The sequence below is a fragment of the Lissotriton vulgaris genome, chromosome 1_1 (genome assembly GCF_964263255.1).
Source record: "Lissotriton vulgaris chromosome 1_1, aLisVul1.2, whole genome shotgun sequence".
Lineage (NCBI taxonomy): Eukaryota > Metazoa > Chordata > Amphibia > Caudata > Salamandridae > Lissotriton > Lissotriton vulgaris.
In genome coordinates, this window is record NC_141685.1 from 1,600,313,983 (window position 1) to 1,600,331,410 (window position 17,428).

Below are 17,428 nucleotides of genomic sequence, written 5' to 3' on the forward strand. Positions count from 1 at the left end.
TTTTCAACGGAGAGTACGTCATCGCGGCCCGCCATCTTGCACAGCGAGAGTTTGACAACGCGAGTACTTCATAAGGACCTGCGATCACGCATCGCGGGAGTAAACAATTGTGAACATATACGTACGTAACTTCCGGCGGGAGATTTGAATAGCTCGCTTTACCGAACTTGCAAAAATTGCAATTCTGCACAAGAAATCCACCGCAGGCAGCATAAACCGTCTGAAAATGATGATTTTGATCAGAATAACTCCTCAGATTGACATTTGGCTGCACTTTTTTGTGCAAGGAGTCCATTTTTGGGGGGGGGGGGAAGGAAGTGCCTCAGAGTCTCCAACTTCCTGTGTCTATGGTTAGTCATGGGTGCACGATAGAACTGTTTCTGTGAGTTTTGTTGAACTTAAATCTCATTTATGTCATGGAATTTTAGCTCACTGTTATATGTGGAATTTGTCTTTAAAATTTTGGGGTGCCTGTAAAGCCACACTAGCCAGTAAGCCCAGGGGTACTCAGTGGTGCATGGACCAAGTCTTTCTGTGGGGTGTCTTGAATTTAAACATCATTTAGGGCATGGATGGAATTGGATTGTGGTGATTTTTATGTGTTTTTCGATCCTTTGGGGTGTTGTTGGGGTCTGGCCATGTGGGTGGGGGGCATTTTGAGGCTTGGTCCAGGCAGGGCCTGGCCATGTGGCTGGGGGTCAAGGGGCCATTTTGAAGCCAGGCAGTGTGCTCAGGCCTGCACTCAGTTTGCCTTGCTTTGATCCATTATGCCCAGGGGTACTCAGTGGTGCATGGACCAAGTCTTTTTGGGAGGTGTCTTGAATTTAAACATCATTGAGGGCATGGACGGCATTGGATTGTGGTGATTTTTGTGTGTTTTTCGACTTTTTGGGGTGTTGTTGGGGCCTGGCCATGTGGGTGGGGGCCATTTTGAGGCCTGGTCCAGGCAGGGCCTGGCCATGTGGCTGGGGGTCAAGGAGCCATTTTGAAGCCAGGCAGGCCTGCACCCAGTTTGCCTTGCTTTCATCCATTATGCCCAGGGGTACTCAATAGTGCATAGACAAAGTCTTTCTGTGGGTGTCTTGAATTTAAACATCATTGAGGGCATGGATGGCATTGGATTGTGGTGATTTTCTGTGTGTTTTTCGACTTTTTGGGGTGTTGTTGGGGCCTGGCCATGTGGGTTGGGCCATTTTGAGGCCAGGTCCAGGCAGGGCCTGGCCATGTGGCTGGGGGTCAAGGGGCCATTTTGAAGCCAGGCAGTATGCTCAGGCCTGCACCCAGTTTTCCTTGCTTTCATCCATTATGCCAGGGTTACTCAATGGTGCATGGACCAAGTCTTTCTGTGGGGTGTCTTGAATTTAAACATCATTAAGGGTATGGATGGCATTGGATTGCAGTGATTTATGTGTGTTTTTCAACTTCTTGGGGTGTTGTTGGGGCCTGGCCATGTGGGTGGGGGCCATTGTGAGGACAGGCCATGTTGCTGGGGGTCAAGGGGCCATTTTGAAGCCAGGCAGTGTGCTCCGGCCTGCACCCTGTTTGCCTTGATTTAATCCATTATGCCCAGGGGTACTCAGTGGTGCATCGACCAAGTCTTTCTGTGGGGTGTCTTGAATTTAAACATCATTGAGGGCATGGATGGAATTGGATTGTGGTGATTTTTGTGTGTTTTTTGATCTTTTGGGGTGTTGTTGGGGTCTGGCCATGTGGGTGGGGGCATTTTGAGGCTTGGTCCAGGCAGGGCCTGGCCATGTGGCTGGGGGTCAAGGGGCCATTTTGAAGCCAGGCAGTGTGCTCAGGCCTGCACTCAGTTTGCATTGCTTTCTTCATCCATTATGCCCAGGGGTGCTCAATGGTGCATGGACAAAGTCTTTCTGTGGGGTATCTTGAATTTAAACATCATTGAGGGCATGGATGGCATTGGATTGTGGTGATTTTCTGTGTGTTTTTCGACTTTTTGGGGTGTTGTTGGGGCCTGGCCATGTGGGTTGGGCCATTTTGAGGCCAGGTCCAGGCAGGGCCTGGCCATGTGGCTGGGGGTCAAGGGGCCATTTTGAAGCCAGGCAGTATGCTCAGGCCTGCACCCAGTTTTCCTTGCTTTCATCCATTATGCCAGGGTTACTCAGTAGTGCATGGACCAAGTCTTTCTGTGGGGTGTCTTGAATTTAAACATCATTAAGGGTATGGATGGCATTGGATTGCAGTGATTTATGTGTGTTTTTCAACTTCTTGGGGTGTTGTTAGGGCCTGGCCATGTGGGTGGGGGCCATTGTGAGGACTGGCCATGTTGCTGGGGGTCAAGGGGCCATTTTGAAGCCAGGAAGTGTGCTCCGGCCTGCACCCAGTTTGCCTTGCTTTAATCCATTATGCCCAGGGGTACTCAGTGGTGCATGGACCAAGTCTTTCTGTGGGGTGTCTTGAATTTAAACATCATTGAGGGCATGGATGGAATTGGATTGTGGTGATTTTTGTGTGTTTTTCGACCTTTTGGGGTGTTGTTGGGGCCTGGCCATGTGGGTGGGGGCCATTTTGAGGCCTGGTCCAGGCAGGGCCTGGCCATGCGGCTGGAAGTCAAGCGGCCATTTTGAAGCCAGGCAGTGTGCTCAAGCCTGCAACCAGTTTGACTTGCTTTCATCCATTATGCCCAGGGGTTTAGTGGTGCATGAAACAACGCTCTCTGTGTGGTCTCTCTTCTATTAATGTAAACATCCTTTTTTTATTAAAATTGCAATTTTTATTTGTGTCTTTGGGTGTGTTGTAATAATAATAAATGCCTAGTTACAAATATTAATTGAAGCACAACATATGCAACATTTATTTAACTGATGTTCCTCTGGCTTCCTTTGCTTTTAGGTGCACAAGAGAACCACATCAGTCATCGTTCATCATTCATCAGTGCCAGGAAAAAGTCCTGCCGCGGTGTGTGCAGCACAACGTCATGTGACGTCATGTGTGACCACAAACAATTCTGCAACTCGTGCAATTGCGGCCTGCTGTTCTGACATCTGAAGAAGATGGGCCCAAAGAAAAGTGGCCATAGCTCCTCCACCAAGAAAGTTGCCAGTGCCACTGCCAGTAATAAAGAGCAGAAGAAGCAAGTGGCGCCACTTACCAAGCAGAATGGTGTGCCCACAGACACTTTTTTTCGGGAAAAAAAACTACGCCTGCAGCAGCGGGGTACGCCGGGGACCTAGCTGGGAGCAGCACCTCCGCTTCATTGGGCTCAGTGCCACCACGCCAAGTTAGGTCCAAGACCATGTGTGCTGCAGAGGCAGCCACTTTAATTACTCAATCACCATCGACCAGTGATGTTGGCTCATCGCAAGAAAGTAACATCCAATCAACGCAGGGTGAAACTCATCTGACAAGTGTTCAACAACCACAGCTGCAATGACAACCACAGGTACAACAAGTAGATAAGGTAGCAAAGGTCCAGGGATTTTAAGGCTTTAGAAAACACTTGAATAAGTAAGATTAATTGGTGGGTGGAGACACACTCGAAGCTCTGGACCTCTTGGGCTTCAAATTAAGGAAACAGTTTTGAGAAGTGGTAAGTGTGATCTCCACATAAGATTAAATCAGTTTTCCAAGATTAATATCCGTTCTTTCCAGATCGTGATATGGAGGACAGAGACATTTTTGTTTGCAGTGAAGTTTCTTTATTTTTATTCAAAGAACAAGGACAGCCGACACGTGTTTCGCCCCCTCTTGGCGATTTGCGCCGGGGCTTTCTCAAGGCTCTTGAAGAGGAATAAGAGAGAATGTTTAAGTTGTGTGGTCTGAGAGCAGTTGACCCTAGGAACAGCAGAGGAAACACCTAGTGTGAGGAAGTGGTTAAGTTAATTCTGTGATACCATGGCACCAGAAGAATTTGTATTCGTGCTTAGAGAGAAGTGGTAGTTCCTAAGTCAAGTGCAGTGATTGGGAGAGTTCCAAAGCCGCGCAGAACAGGATTCAGAGGAAAAGCGGTATAAGTGTGTTTGAGAATTATTTAGAAAAGACGACAGGATTTGGTGAGCGTAGGAGAAAGTGTCACGATGTTCAGTTAGTCAATCAAAAAGGGTCCCAAGGTGTCAAAACAGAGAGAGGTGAATGAGCAGAAAAAGGTACAGTGTAGTCGATAAAATACAATCATAGTACCTAAGTGGGTTAAATCACGTAGACAATTCTCATTTCCAGATATGTACAGTGTCCAAAATATAAAAATATAATTCTTCAATGATAAAACATTTCCTGTTAATTCAAACAGAACAGTTCATAAATACGATTGTATTGACATCCAGTCTTATGTATAGCGTGTTAAAATAAAACATTGTGATAGGCAAACTTGCAATATATAAAGACATTATATCTATAAAGAAATTGTTTTCAAACGTAAATACCCGGGTTCGTGATGTCTTTACATGAGGTTTATCTAACCCATTGGCAATAGTGCCTAGTAATCAGTTAGTGTGACTGTGTCACGAGGACTAGTCATCCAAAGGATCATGTATCGACAATTAGTTCGAAATAGTGATGGTCCTAATGGCTTACATTTGGGTTATAGCGTCTATATTGCAAAATCATAGGTTTGCCTCTTTTCAGCAGAGTCTGATTAATTTTTATATTCAAGAAACACATAGTTAAAAAATGTTAGCTAATCTATACATCTTCATTACACATATTTTTTACACATTTTTTACTCATTTTGTAACATAGTTATAGAACGGTATATACTGTTAATTTCTCAAAACGGGCATTGTTTTGCATAGCGATACAGGTGTTATTGAGTACATTAGGTTGCTTTTATTGTGGCAAGGGCAAATAGGATTGTAGAAATTGCTAAGCCACATTTCTGTGCATATATTAAGAGAGGCAGAGTCGCCCTGATAGGTACACCCGTTTGGAAGATAGTTTGTAGCTAAACGGTTAGGATGCCGTTCGTCGTGTTAAAATTATGCAACAGAAAGGCCACGAGACGTGGACAATTTCATGTGCTGGTGACACGCGAAAGAGCGGAACGGCGTTCAACAGTAGTTAACCCAAGTATACACATCAAGTCAGAGTGGCGCGGTGTTAAAGTATAAAATGATTACGGGCGCTTCTGTCCACGAGAGAAGGGGATGACCATCCGTATTTAACAAAAAAACGCAAAGAGCAGTTTAAACGGCATGCACACACGACTTACTAATTAGGCTAATGCCCCCGATCCATGTTCATTCTGTCAATAAAATAAATAAAAAAACACCCCAAATGAAGTTTAACTAAAGACCAACTCGTTCTTTTAAATTTTCACTTCCGGGTCACTCTCTTTAACTACCATGCCGGGAGGACTCTAGGATCGGGGGCATTAGCCTAATTAGTAAGTCGTGTGTGCATGCCGTTTAAACTGCTCTTTGCGGTTTTTTGTTAAATACGGATGGTTTTCATCCCCTTCTCTCGTGGACAGAAGCGCCCGTAATCATTTTATACTTTAACACCGCGCCACTCTGACTTGATGTGTATACTTGGGTTAACTACTGTTGAACGCCGTTCCGCTCTTTCGCGTGTCACCAGCACATGAAATTGTCCACGTCTCGTGGCCTTTCTGTTGCATAATTTTAACACGACGAACGGCATCCTAACCGTTTAGCTACAAACTATCTTCCAAACGGGTGTACCTATCAGGGTGACTCTGCCTCTCTTAATATATGCACAGAAATGTGGCTTAGCAATTTCTACAATCCTATTTGCCCTTGCCACAATAAAAGCAACTTAATGTACTCAACAACACCTGTATCGCTATGCAAAACAATGCCCGTTTTGAGAAATTAACAGTATATACCGTTCTATAACTATGTTACAAAATGAGTAAAAAATGTGTAAAAAATATGTGTAATGAAGATGTATAGATAAGCTAACATTTTTTAACTATGTGTTTCTTGAATATAAAAATTAATCAGACTCTGCTGAAAAGAGGCAAACCTATGATTTTGCAATATAGACGCTATAACCCAAATGTAAGCCATTAGGACCATCACTATTTCGAACTAATTGTCGATACATGATACTTTGGATGACTAGTCCTCGTGACACAGTCACACTAACTGATTACTAGGCACTATTGCCAATGGGTTAGATAAACCTCATGTAAAGACATCACGAACCCGGGTATTTAAGTTTGAAAACAATTTCTTTATAGATATAATGTCTTTATATATTGCAAGTTTGCCTATCACAATGTTTTATTTTAACACGCTATACATAAGACTGGATGTCAATACAATCGTATTTATGAACTGTTCTGTTTGAATTAACAGGAAATGTTTTATCATTGAAGAATTATATTTTCATATTTTGGACACTGTACATATCTGGAAATGTGAATTGTCTACGTGATTTAACCCACTTAGGAACTATGATTGTATTTTATCGACTACACTGTACCTTTTTCTACTCATTCACCTCTCTCTGTTTTGACACCTTGGGACCCTTTTTGATTGACTAACTGAACATCGTGACACTTTCTCCTACGCTCACCAAATCCTGTCGTCTTTTCTAAATAATTCTCAAACACACTTATACCGCTTTTCCTCTGAATCCTGTTCTGCGCGGCTTTGGAACTCTCCCAATCACTGCACTTGACTTAGGAACTACCACTTCTCTCTAAGCACGAATACAAATTCTTCTGGTGCCATGGTATCACAGAATTAACTTAACCACTTCCTCACACTAGGTGTTTCCTCTGCTGTTCTTGGGGTCAACTGCTCTCAGACCACACAACTTAAACATTCTCTCTTATTCCTCTTCAACAGCCATGAGAAAGCCCCGGCGCAAATCGCCAAGAGGGGGCGAAACACGTGTTGGCTGTCCTTGTTCTTTGAATAAAAATAAAGAAACTTCACTGCAAACAAAAATGTCTCTGTCCTCCATATCACGATCTGGAAAGAACGGATATTAATCTTGGAAAACTGATTTAATCTTATGTGGAGATCACACTTACCACTTCTCAAAACAGGTACAACAAGTACTTGCGCACGTACATGGGCAAGGAGAGGCGCAAGTAGAGGCGCAAGGAGAGGCGCATGGAGAGGCGCATGGAGAGGCGCAAGGAGAGGCTCATGGAGAGGTGCATGGAGAGGTGCATGGAGAGGCGCATGGAGAGGCGCAACTAAAGGCGCAACTAGAGGTGCATGGAGCGGCACAAATGCCTACAATGATTGTTCTTCCAGAAGTAAGGGCACATCAGGAAATCGAGATACAAGCGGAGGTATAATCCGAGGAAGCCACTCCTCCTGATGATGATCCATTGTCTTTCAGATCCCCAGCAAGAAAAAGGTCAAGGAGGGCTACTATTACTACAAGTTCTTCTTCAAGCCCCCTTCCTTCTGATGATCTTCATGTTGATTGGAACCCACCAATGCAGTCTGAGAGTTAGGCACGCCATGAGCGGACAATGGTAGCTAAGCCTAAAAAGAAGGTTCCTGCAAGGCTTTCACTTATGGGTGATGACGATGAACAAGAAGTAGTGTATTCTGCTACTGATGAACAGTCTGACAACGACGACCCAGTCATCACAGTCGTCACTCCAGCCCCAGCGGGCATGCAGCAGACAGACATTTTGACCCTATCTCGAATTGCTGCTGAGCGGGATATGGGCGGCGTGGTACTGGTACCACCACCAATGCAGTTAACTACTACACCAACACGACCTACAGCTTCCATATTTTCTCATCAGAAGGGCCGGCAGGGACCTCCATCAAGCCCGACCTTCATTACCTCAAGTAGTGGTGCTGTAAGTGCACAACAGAGTCAAATTCAGACACGCCCATCCTCCACTTCATCTGGCATTGAAAGTAGCACCTCCACCACCAGCAGACATCTCCAGTCCCCAGTTTGGGACTTCTTTAGTGTTAGCAAAAAGTCGGGGTAAGCTTGGTATCAACTATGGTACCGGAGGCAAGAGAGGTCATCTCCAAAAACACCACACTATCATTTGGGAGGCACACCTAAGGAAGATCCGGGAAGCCAAAAGTACAACACATCCAAATGTATCCATTCATATTGCATCTGATGATAATGACGAGGGGCCGATCGTGCAGGGGGGAAGTTAAGAAGCAACAGACATTTTTTCTGGTATACCCAGTAACCCTGGCAGCAGCACTGCAGTGGTAGCGTCCATACCCTCTACCCCAGCAACATGTATGAGGCACACTAAGAGTCTGGGATAGACACCAATGCGAAAAAGTACATCAATGAGCCTAACTGGGTTGAAGAAGTCTGCATGATCATCATCACCACGTATGAAAACGGTCCAAGCCACCATTAAAAGCATGTTTTGGTCGGATGCGCCATTTGAACGCAACCACCCTACGGCACGTCTTAATAATGCAATGTTGGCTAAAATCTTAGCACTGGACCTTCTCCCTTTTTCTTTCATGGAAGGGGTGGGTTTGCTAGAATTTGTGGCAACAGCCTTCCCTACTTGGAAGGTTCCTAGCCGGTCCTATTTTGCCAGAGTTGCGGTTCCAGCCCTACATCAAGATGTGCTGGAGGTGATTGGGGCAGCTTTGCAGAAGAGTGCTGTTCACACTATCCACCTGACAACAGACATGTGGACCAGTTGCCAAGCCCTTGATTACATGTGAATCACAGCACACTGGGTCTCTTTTGCAGGGGTTAGAGAAAAGATGTCTGCAGGTGTTGACCCTGCAACAATTTTTAAAGCTAGTCGGAAACATGCAACAGTAGCCATGTTTGCCATGGAGAAATCTCATACTACAATAAAGATTTTGGCGGAGTTTAACAGTAAGGTCTCTAAACGGCTGGTGCCAAGAAGTCGCATGATTAGTTATGTTTCCACAGGTAATGACAGTAATATAGACCCAACAGCCTAATTAATAGGCGCACTTCTTCTTAGAGGCTCTAAATCTATTTAATTAATTGTGCCCACTGTGATATCACTATGTCTCATGCGCCGTCTTTAGCAACTCACTGTAGATAAATTGCACTCTATACACAGTGCGCCGACTACGCTGTTTTCACTCTTTTCACTTGCGTCGCCACCTGCACTATTTATCCACGTTTGTTGCACCAAGTTTCATGTGGTTGTCAATACATTTCTTGCAGTGCTGTTCTCAACTGTGTACTCCCAACCATGAAATGAATGTTATAACAAAAAAATGAATAACTAATTTTTTATTAAAAAAAATGAGTAATCTCCTTCTTGTCCATTGCAGCAATGCTATGTGCATGCTATTCATAACTGTCTACTAACTTTTACCTTGCAGGACATTGTGTGACAATTATAGTAATATAGTTAAGGCCATGCATGATGGTGGCTATTTCAGAGTGCCGTGGTAGACTAATAGTATTAACATTGTTGTGCAAGATTTCTTGAAAAAAGAAAACACAGTCAGCAAGTTACTGACCACCTGCCGAAGAATCTGCACACATTTCAGCCATTCTTTTAAGGCCCTGAAGCAGCTGGGAAACATGCAACGTGAACGTAGACTGCCAGTCAGAGGACTCATCCAGCAGGTGGCAACACGTTGGAACTCAACCTTCTACATGCTTGAGCGTTTGTCTGAGCAGTGCTTGGTAATCAATGAGTATTTCTTTGCACAGGGTTCTACTATGAAATACATGAGGCTAGAGTTGTAGGAATGGAAGATAGTTAAAAGCCTGACAGACATGCTTCGTCCTTTTGAGGTCTTCACGCGTGAAGTCAGCAGGGAGGACTGTACTTTGGGCAAAGCTATTCCATTGCTGCGCATGCTAGAGTACCAACTGAAGGCAGTGTCTTCAACGTTCAAAGGTCAGACTGACAAGCAAGACGCATATCAGTTGGCTGTGAGATTATTAACCTGCCTATTTGACAATGAAAGGCTTTAAAAATACATACAGAACAACATTACATTTGTGCCACTATTCTGGATCCACGGTACAAAAAGGCAGTGGCCAGCAAATCATTAATTCCTTTTAATGAAGCAGATGTTTCAAAGTACAAACATTGGCTAGCTCTGTCAGCCACTCGGTTTGAAAAAGAGCAGCAGAAAATTGAAGGAACCGGCAGAAGTACTACTGAATCAGCAGGCCATCCGGCGTCAAGGTCCACTTCTGAATCTGTGGCCGAAGGCAGTCACTTTCCCTCACAGCCGTTACCGACACCAGCAACCGTATCATCATCCTCACCTGCACCAGGCCCAGCCATAATATTGTCAGAAGCGGATTGGCTAATTCATCAAGGGTTTGCTCGTTCCAGTGATGCAAAGGCCACAGATGGTACACAAAGTGGAGCACTCCTGGAGAACCTTAAGTGTATGGTGCAGGTCTATCTGGATGACCCAACAGAGGTCTTCGATAATCAGAACACATTGCTGTATTGTTATGGGAAAAGACCTCTATGGCCACTGATCACCAACCTGGCTCTAAATTATTTGTCTTGCCATCTCGCAAGTGTGTCTTCAGAACGTGTTTTCAGTGCTGCTGCTGCCATAGTAACTTCAAAAAGGACCCGCCTCTCACCCAAAAATGTGGAGAGATTAACAATGATCAAAATGAATCAGCACTTCATACCACCAGATTACAAAGTACTTGAATGCACGCAGGAAGAAGAGGACACTGACTTAGGTGATGGAAGTTCTTCTCTGTTAGCTGCCCTACTCCCGTCTCAATTCACAGAGTTTGAGGACGAGCTCTACTTTCCTGACACCTAGGCCTGAAACTGGCTTCCTTTTTTTTTGGTCTTGACTCCTTATTCACTTTTACTCCTGTGTGTCTTTCTTTGTTTTGCAACTTTTACCACAACTAAACTCTAATCACAACAAATCCATCAGCAGCACTGTCTTCGTCTTATTTCCTTATTGAAGGTGCTGCTGTCTGCAATCCTGAAGTTCACAAGTTTACAACTCAGTCATGCTCCTCTATCCTCCTCCTCCAGACTCCCCCTATCCATATCCCTCAAGGCAGATGGCTGGATTACGCAGAATGAAGAAACTGTCGCTTCGTAGACGAGTCCCCTTAAAAGAAGTGGGACTGGAATTACTGACCATATGCTGATTGCTGACAGCTACTTCTGAAATTGATTGACACACACGAGAGGCTGCCCTGTGGGCTTCCACTTTAAGAACAACAAGATGCGGACAAAAAGTGGAACAGGTAATAAATAATGAGATGGAATGTACTGCAGTGGACAGCACTAGCTCTCTGGCTCTCATAAAAGCAATTGCTGTTTGTTGTGCATGAAATAAATCATCATATGTCTTCTGTTATTATTTAATCTTTTACATACTAAATGTAACTCAAGTCTACTCTGTGTTTTTTTACCTAGTTTAATTCAAATTCTTCTACTGCAGGGGCCACTACGTTGCATTTTTTAATATGCAAAATGTCCTTGGACTCACTGTGTCTGTAGACTGCAACTGCATGAACAACATCGAGTTTGCCAGTACACTATGATGAGGATGATTCTTGATAATCAAAGTTACCTAATATCTTTTTTCTTTACAGTCACTCACTGGGATGGATGGATCATCATCGTCGGTTTATGGAAGAACTATGGCCATTTCATGAGTGGCAAACAGGTAAACCAGTCAACAACAACTACAGCAGAACTACATGTTTGTCTAGTCGTTTTATGGAGTGGTCAAACCAGTGCAGTGTTGTTATGCCTGAGTTCAGACAGCAGTTAATGTAAAATTGTGGTTATGTGGCTTGCTGCATACAATTAGGTATGCTTTGTCTGTCTGTGTCAAAGAGGTATGCTACATCAGGTTGCTCCACTCAGTGGTGCCTGCCTTGACCGTCTGCATGGCCCTGGCCTGCTGTGGTCTAATTACTATCCTTGAAAAGGAGACTCAGAGTACGCACTTTAGAAATGATGATGCTTGTATGTAATACTGTCGCCTCTGAAACTGAAAGTGTTATTTTTGCACTACACCACACTGTACCTTATATTTTTTTCTCTATGGTGTTTTAATTTCACTTCCTGTTTTTCCATCAACAATTACAGGCCAGCTTTTACCCTGTGCGATGGTAAAAATGATTAACTCAGGCTTACCATTAGCGCTCCGCAATTCCGCATCCGCCAGGCAGGCAGTGGACAGTGTGTCAGGTCACCAAGATTGATCGACAGAGCGTCAGATGGAATGGAGGAGTACCGTGAAGAAGAGGAATGGCTGGATGCATGCAACTTCCCAAATTGAACAGGACAACTACAACATACAGTTAAAGTATCCTCTTCACTTCTCCTTATCTTTTAAATAATGTAATTGTTGTGAACTTCTATGAGTGTGACTCTGTGCATTTGTTTGCTCCCTGCTATTTTTAAAACTAATTTAATGTACTACTAAGTGTTTATTCTCTCTGAGGGCAGATAGGCAAGTGAAATTGCGTAAATACTGAAGCTCTGTACTGTCACATTGTTTCTTCATAGTTAGTAAGTTGTAGTACTACTTTTCAGAAACCTAACCATCCATTTAGCATGCAGTAGTGCATGCACTTACTTCCTGTATGTACCTTAAAAGATTTATGGATATCTTCGTATCCAAAGATTTTTTTTTCTTCATTTGTTGTTTGTACATGCTGTGTTTTTTTTCCTCTCTCCACAAATCTTTCCTGAAAAAAAACGTTCCCATCCAATTTTCAAACCCTAACCCTCTTCCACCGGGCTGTGTGGTTTTCATTGAGGTGTGACAAAATGACAACAATAATTCCACACACTTGCTGGGGAGGATAAGGACAAAGCAACAGAAAATAAATTTCATGGAATGTGAAGGAGTCCGAGGATATGTTCTTACTGTGTACTGTACTATCTATCGTACTGTTCTAATGCTACGCTCGGGCCACTCAATGTTTCATTTCCTTTTTTTTCATATGCTGCTACTGCCAGTGTGTAGTGTACCACTGCTACTACCACCACCACAACAATGACATTTCATCGGTCCAGGATTCAACCTTAATCGCCATTTGCCATGCACCCAGCCCTGTGCCTTGCCCTATTCTCAAACACGAATCACAGGTAAGATAAGCATTTTGGGGGAGGAAGAATAATGGAGTAGGAGGAGAGGAGAGACTGACAGCAGTACTAGTAAAGTAGTAGGACAATTGAAATCACTGACTCTGTCAGTGGCACTTTTCTAAAAATGTGGGCGATTAGACAATTTGAATCAACCACCCAGTTAAATTTCAGGAAAACAAACGTACAGTTGCGTTAACCCCTCCCCCGCCTCCCCTACAAAACAGTAGAAACGAGTATGCTATGTTTAAGTTAAAAATAAAAAATTATTTACACCCTAACAAAAATAAATTAACCCACAAGACCTGAAAACCTCAACCAATGTCCATGAAATGTCCTGAAGAAAATTTCCAAAACCCCAACGCCCAATTCCCAACCCCTCCAAAAGTCTTCAAAAAAGGGGCAAGGGACAGTCTCTCTTCCTCTACTGCCCCCGGCGGTGTCCTTTGGCCAGGTGGTCCCAACGCTCCCTGCGGAGGTCCTTGAGCAGGGTTTTCAGTCTCTCCACCTCCTGCTCAAGGTTGGACACCCTGAGGGTAAAGCGGTGCAGACAAGCCTTGCACCTTCTGTCGGGGGCAGCTGATTTTTTTGCTGCTTGGCGGTGGCGGGTGGCTGCGGTACCACAGCTCTGTACCGCTGAAGGCTTGCCCTGACTGGATGACCCAGGGTGAGCGGAGGAGGATGCAGCTATCGTGATGTTGTAGATGTCAACTGAGACTGTGTGTCCTTCTCTTCCTGGGCCACCAGCCGCCGATATTCGGCGACAATCGCCTCCTGCTTCCTTTGCCGTGCCCGTCTAGCCAGTTCCTTCCATGTTAGTTTGGAAGAAGGATCTATATTAAGATAGAAAAACACACTGTAACCAATGCTCCTTAAGATTAACACAAAATATTTCAGCAGAAAGTTGTGTCACAGTAGCACTAGCAACTTGCAAGCACAGTACATAACATTTGTGTCCTCTGTATATCTAACCTCCCACTTCGTCGTCCTCTGCTCTAACATTAGTGGGAGTTTCAGGAATTCTACTAGCACTATATGGACTCACTACATTAGACTCAGACAGTACACCAGTCTTCTTCTTCTTCTCCCTTGTTTAGCGAAATTGGTTCGTAAACTTGTGGAATCCGGCATAATGCCAGCGCTGTCAACTTGAGTACCATGATCCAGGCATCCATCCATTCAAAGTGTAATGTCAATCATTCTTCCTTATGTCTCAACTGGACAAACCTTACTTTTTCTCATGGAAAAATAACCTTTTTATTTTATTTTGGAAACCGCCAGCAATGCATCCACGCTTGACTCGCATTTGAATTTGAACCAAAGGATATATTGCACACACATACAGCTTCTGCTTCACCCACCCAGGCAGTCCTCTTTCCTTTCTCCTTCGACCCATCCTTGCTTCAGCCTTTAACCGGCCATGCATCATATTCCCAGCCACCTCGGGCAGCATTCAAAAACACCTATCATTCGTTGCCAGTCATTACTTTTAAATCGCTCGTCCTTCCTTACTCTTCTTTCCCTTTTTGTTCATCCCATCCATCAAGTTCATCTCTGATCTGACTTGGCTTCTTGATAAAACTTTCACAGCTGAGTTGAAGTCAAATTTAGAGGAGGCCATTGGTTGCTCGTCAACTCCCGCCGCTAATGCTATTGCTAATGAGAAGTCAAGGGTGAATGTCTTCTACCTGGTTGACAAAAACTTAGGGGCATATTATCAAGGACCAGTGTCAAAATTATAGCAGTATTATCGGCAGAAAACTGCCAATAAAATGGCGATAATGGGCTTGATAATACGCCCTTGTTAATTCCCAGAGATGCCCATGTTCTTGTGTTAACATGGGCTTCTATGGGAATTAACAAGGGCGTATTATCAAGTCCATTAGCGCCATTTTATCGGCAGTTTTCTGCCGAGAAAACAGCGATAATTTTAACACCGGTCCTTGATAATATGCCCCCTAGTTCTAAATTTGTAAGTCTTCTTAACAGTAAAGTGTACTTGTACTGTACAACATATACACCCCTGCTGAGAGCCCACTCTGCAGTCTGCAATCTCAATAAGCAACAGAATATAATAGCTTTGCTTACCACTGCCCGCCACTCCCATGGCATTCCCCACAGCAGTTCCTGATGCCTCTTGCACCGCATCCGACCCTGGAGTGACCACCTCCGCGCTGGCCCCGGCACTGGTGCTTGGCTGTGCCGATGTTCCGCCTAGAAAATACATTTCATATTTTTAGATGCCACATACACCACTCCCTATTTTGTCTAGGAATGAAAAATTTTTACTAGTACTACATAAACAAATTTACTAATTTGTGACTCTAGTCTACTCTAACTACAAATTTCCCTTTCTTCAGGGAAGGGTGTGTTTTATTTATGCTTAGCCATAACATGTGATGCTACACTTTTTGGCACAACTGATGAATGCTTGCTTTTTAACACGCACCATTTTTCTCATAACAGACAGAAGCTTCCCTTCTAAGAACAAGAGCAAGATCATCATCATATCATGTTGGACGGAGTCGTCAACAATTCATCCCCACCAAGACTTTAAGTTCCAACCAGGTGAGGGCTCTCCTACAATTAATGTGTGAAATCAGCCACTTTTCAGTTTTGAATCCTTCACCGTTTATCTCATATGATGTTGATTTTAATAAATGTTTTTACTTTTAATAAAGCTTTAAAATTTACATAGACTCTGGTTTTTGGTAGTGAGTGAGCAAAAGAGTTTGCTATTTGCAAGCATGAGTCCGTGGCTCTGAGAGTTCGGAACACTGACTCCGTAGTCTTATGTTCTGGGTATAATCATTGGGGATCATAGCTGCATTTGGGAGCTAAATAATGACTTTGACACATTAGCTAGTCAGTAAAGAGATTGGGGGTTCAACTTCTGTTATGACTGAGGTATGTGGAAAGTCTAACTGCGCCTATTATAATTCATCACAATGCCCTATTTCTTGTCCATAGTTCTGTTTGTGCAGAATAGTCCCTGCAACAGTAGTAGTATGAATTGTACTCCTATCCAATCAAAAAGTAAACTAGTATCTTATTCTTGGTGGCCTTTGACATTTTATTGTTGGGAATTGTCAAAGCATAAATATTTAGAAAACTTCAATAGACATTATGGACAACCCAGAGGACTGCACTCAGTGCATTGAGCTATTGCTGAATAGAATAGGAGTTTTGTTTAACACCCTTTGCCAACTGTGCAAGCTTAGTTAGCTACACAGACAGACTAATAATAATCTAGTAGTACCACAGGGAGTCATAGTAGAGGCAGGATAAGAATTTAGAAAAAGTCTACAAGAAGATCAAAAATGGTTTAGGAAAAAAATAGAAGGAGGATCGTTTGGAAAAAATAGGTGCTGTAAAAGATAGGGAAGTATAATCATTAATATTAACAGGAAAACGTACTGGAGCCAGAGGAGGAGCCCTCGGCGGACCAATCCTGGCCTTCCTGGTGTTCTTCCTGCTCCGCCGGTGCGGCTACCTCCTCCTGTGTCCTCTTGCCCCTGGGGGAAGCTGACGTACAACATGAAAGAAAGACACAAACATGTATGATTGTTGTCAACCAAGTCAAACATTTCAAAAAAACAATAACAAATTATTTTGGGGACATAGACAACAATTGCACTAAATTTGTTGACCCATATCTGATGTGGTCTACTAGGATATAGTATTGCTGGATTCACGGACCGTCTACTTGAAACGTTATGTAACTCACTAAACCAACTACAAAAAGGTTCTACTAGGACTGGCAGGCAGCACTACGCAGCATGCGAAGGGACAGACACAGTCCGTCATGATCACCACCAGTATCTCTTCTTAGTGGCAGGAGTACAAAGGAAGGACTGAACTTGAGTCTCTAATGTCTAGCATTACGCAGTTCTGTAAAGTACACTGATACATAATCATCACCCAGGCCAAATGAGCACAAAATTGAAAACAAGTAAGCATATTAGCACCGCCAGTGAGCAGGCGAGCACCTGCAATCACAGAAGCTTTTCAAACATACTTTACCTGCAATGTAATCGGCAGCATTCTTGCTCTTCGGAAAAAACAAATATTTGCAATATCATAATAATACCACAGAGCAGGAGAAAACAAAGTAGTGATTAAATAGCTACTACTACTCACCAAGCCAAGGGATCTCCACGCCAAGCAGGTCGAGGAGGTCATGTTCCCAGTCCAGGATGTCGGACCTCCGGTGCGTCGCCTGGTTGTAGGTGCGCCGGACCCCAGACTCCCGATACATGGCCCGGCACAACTTCCCCCATAGCTTGCGACGCTCCCGGAGCCCGTACCCGGCACCGAGCATGCCGCCTGCCGCAACGTTCTTGGGGAGGTGGCGCTGGACGAAAAAAAACCTTCCCTTTCCCTTCTGGTTCTTCCCAGCTCCCTTTGCCATAGTCCTGGACAGGAAAGTTAAATAAAAAATATGAAAGA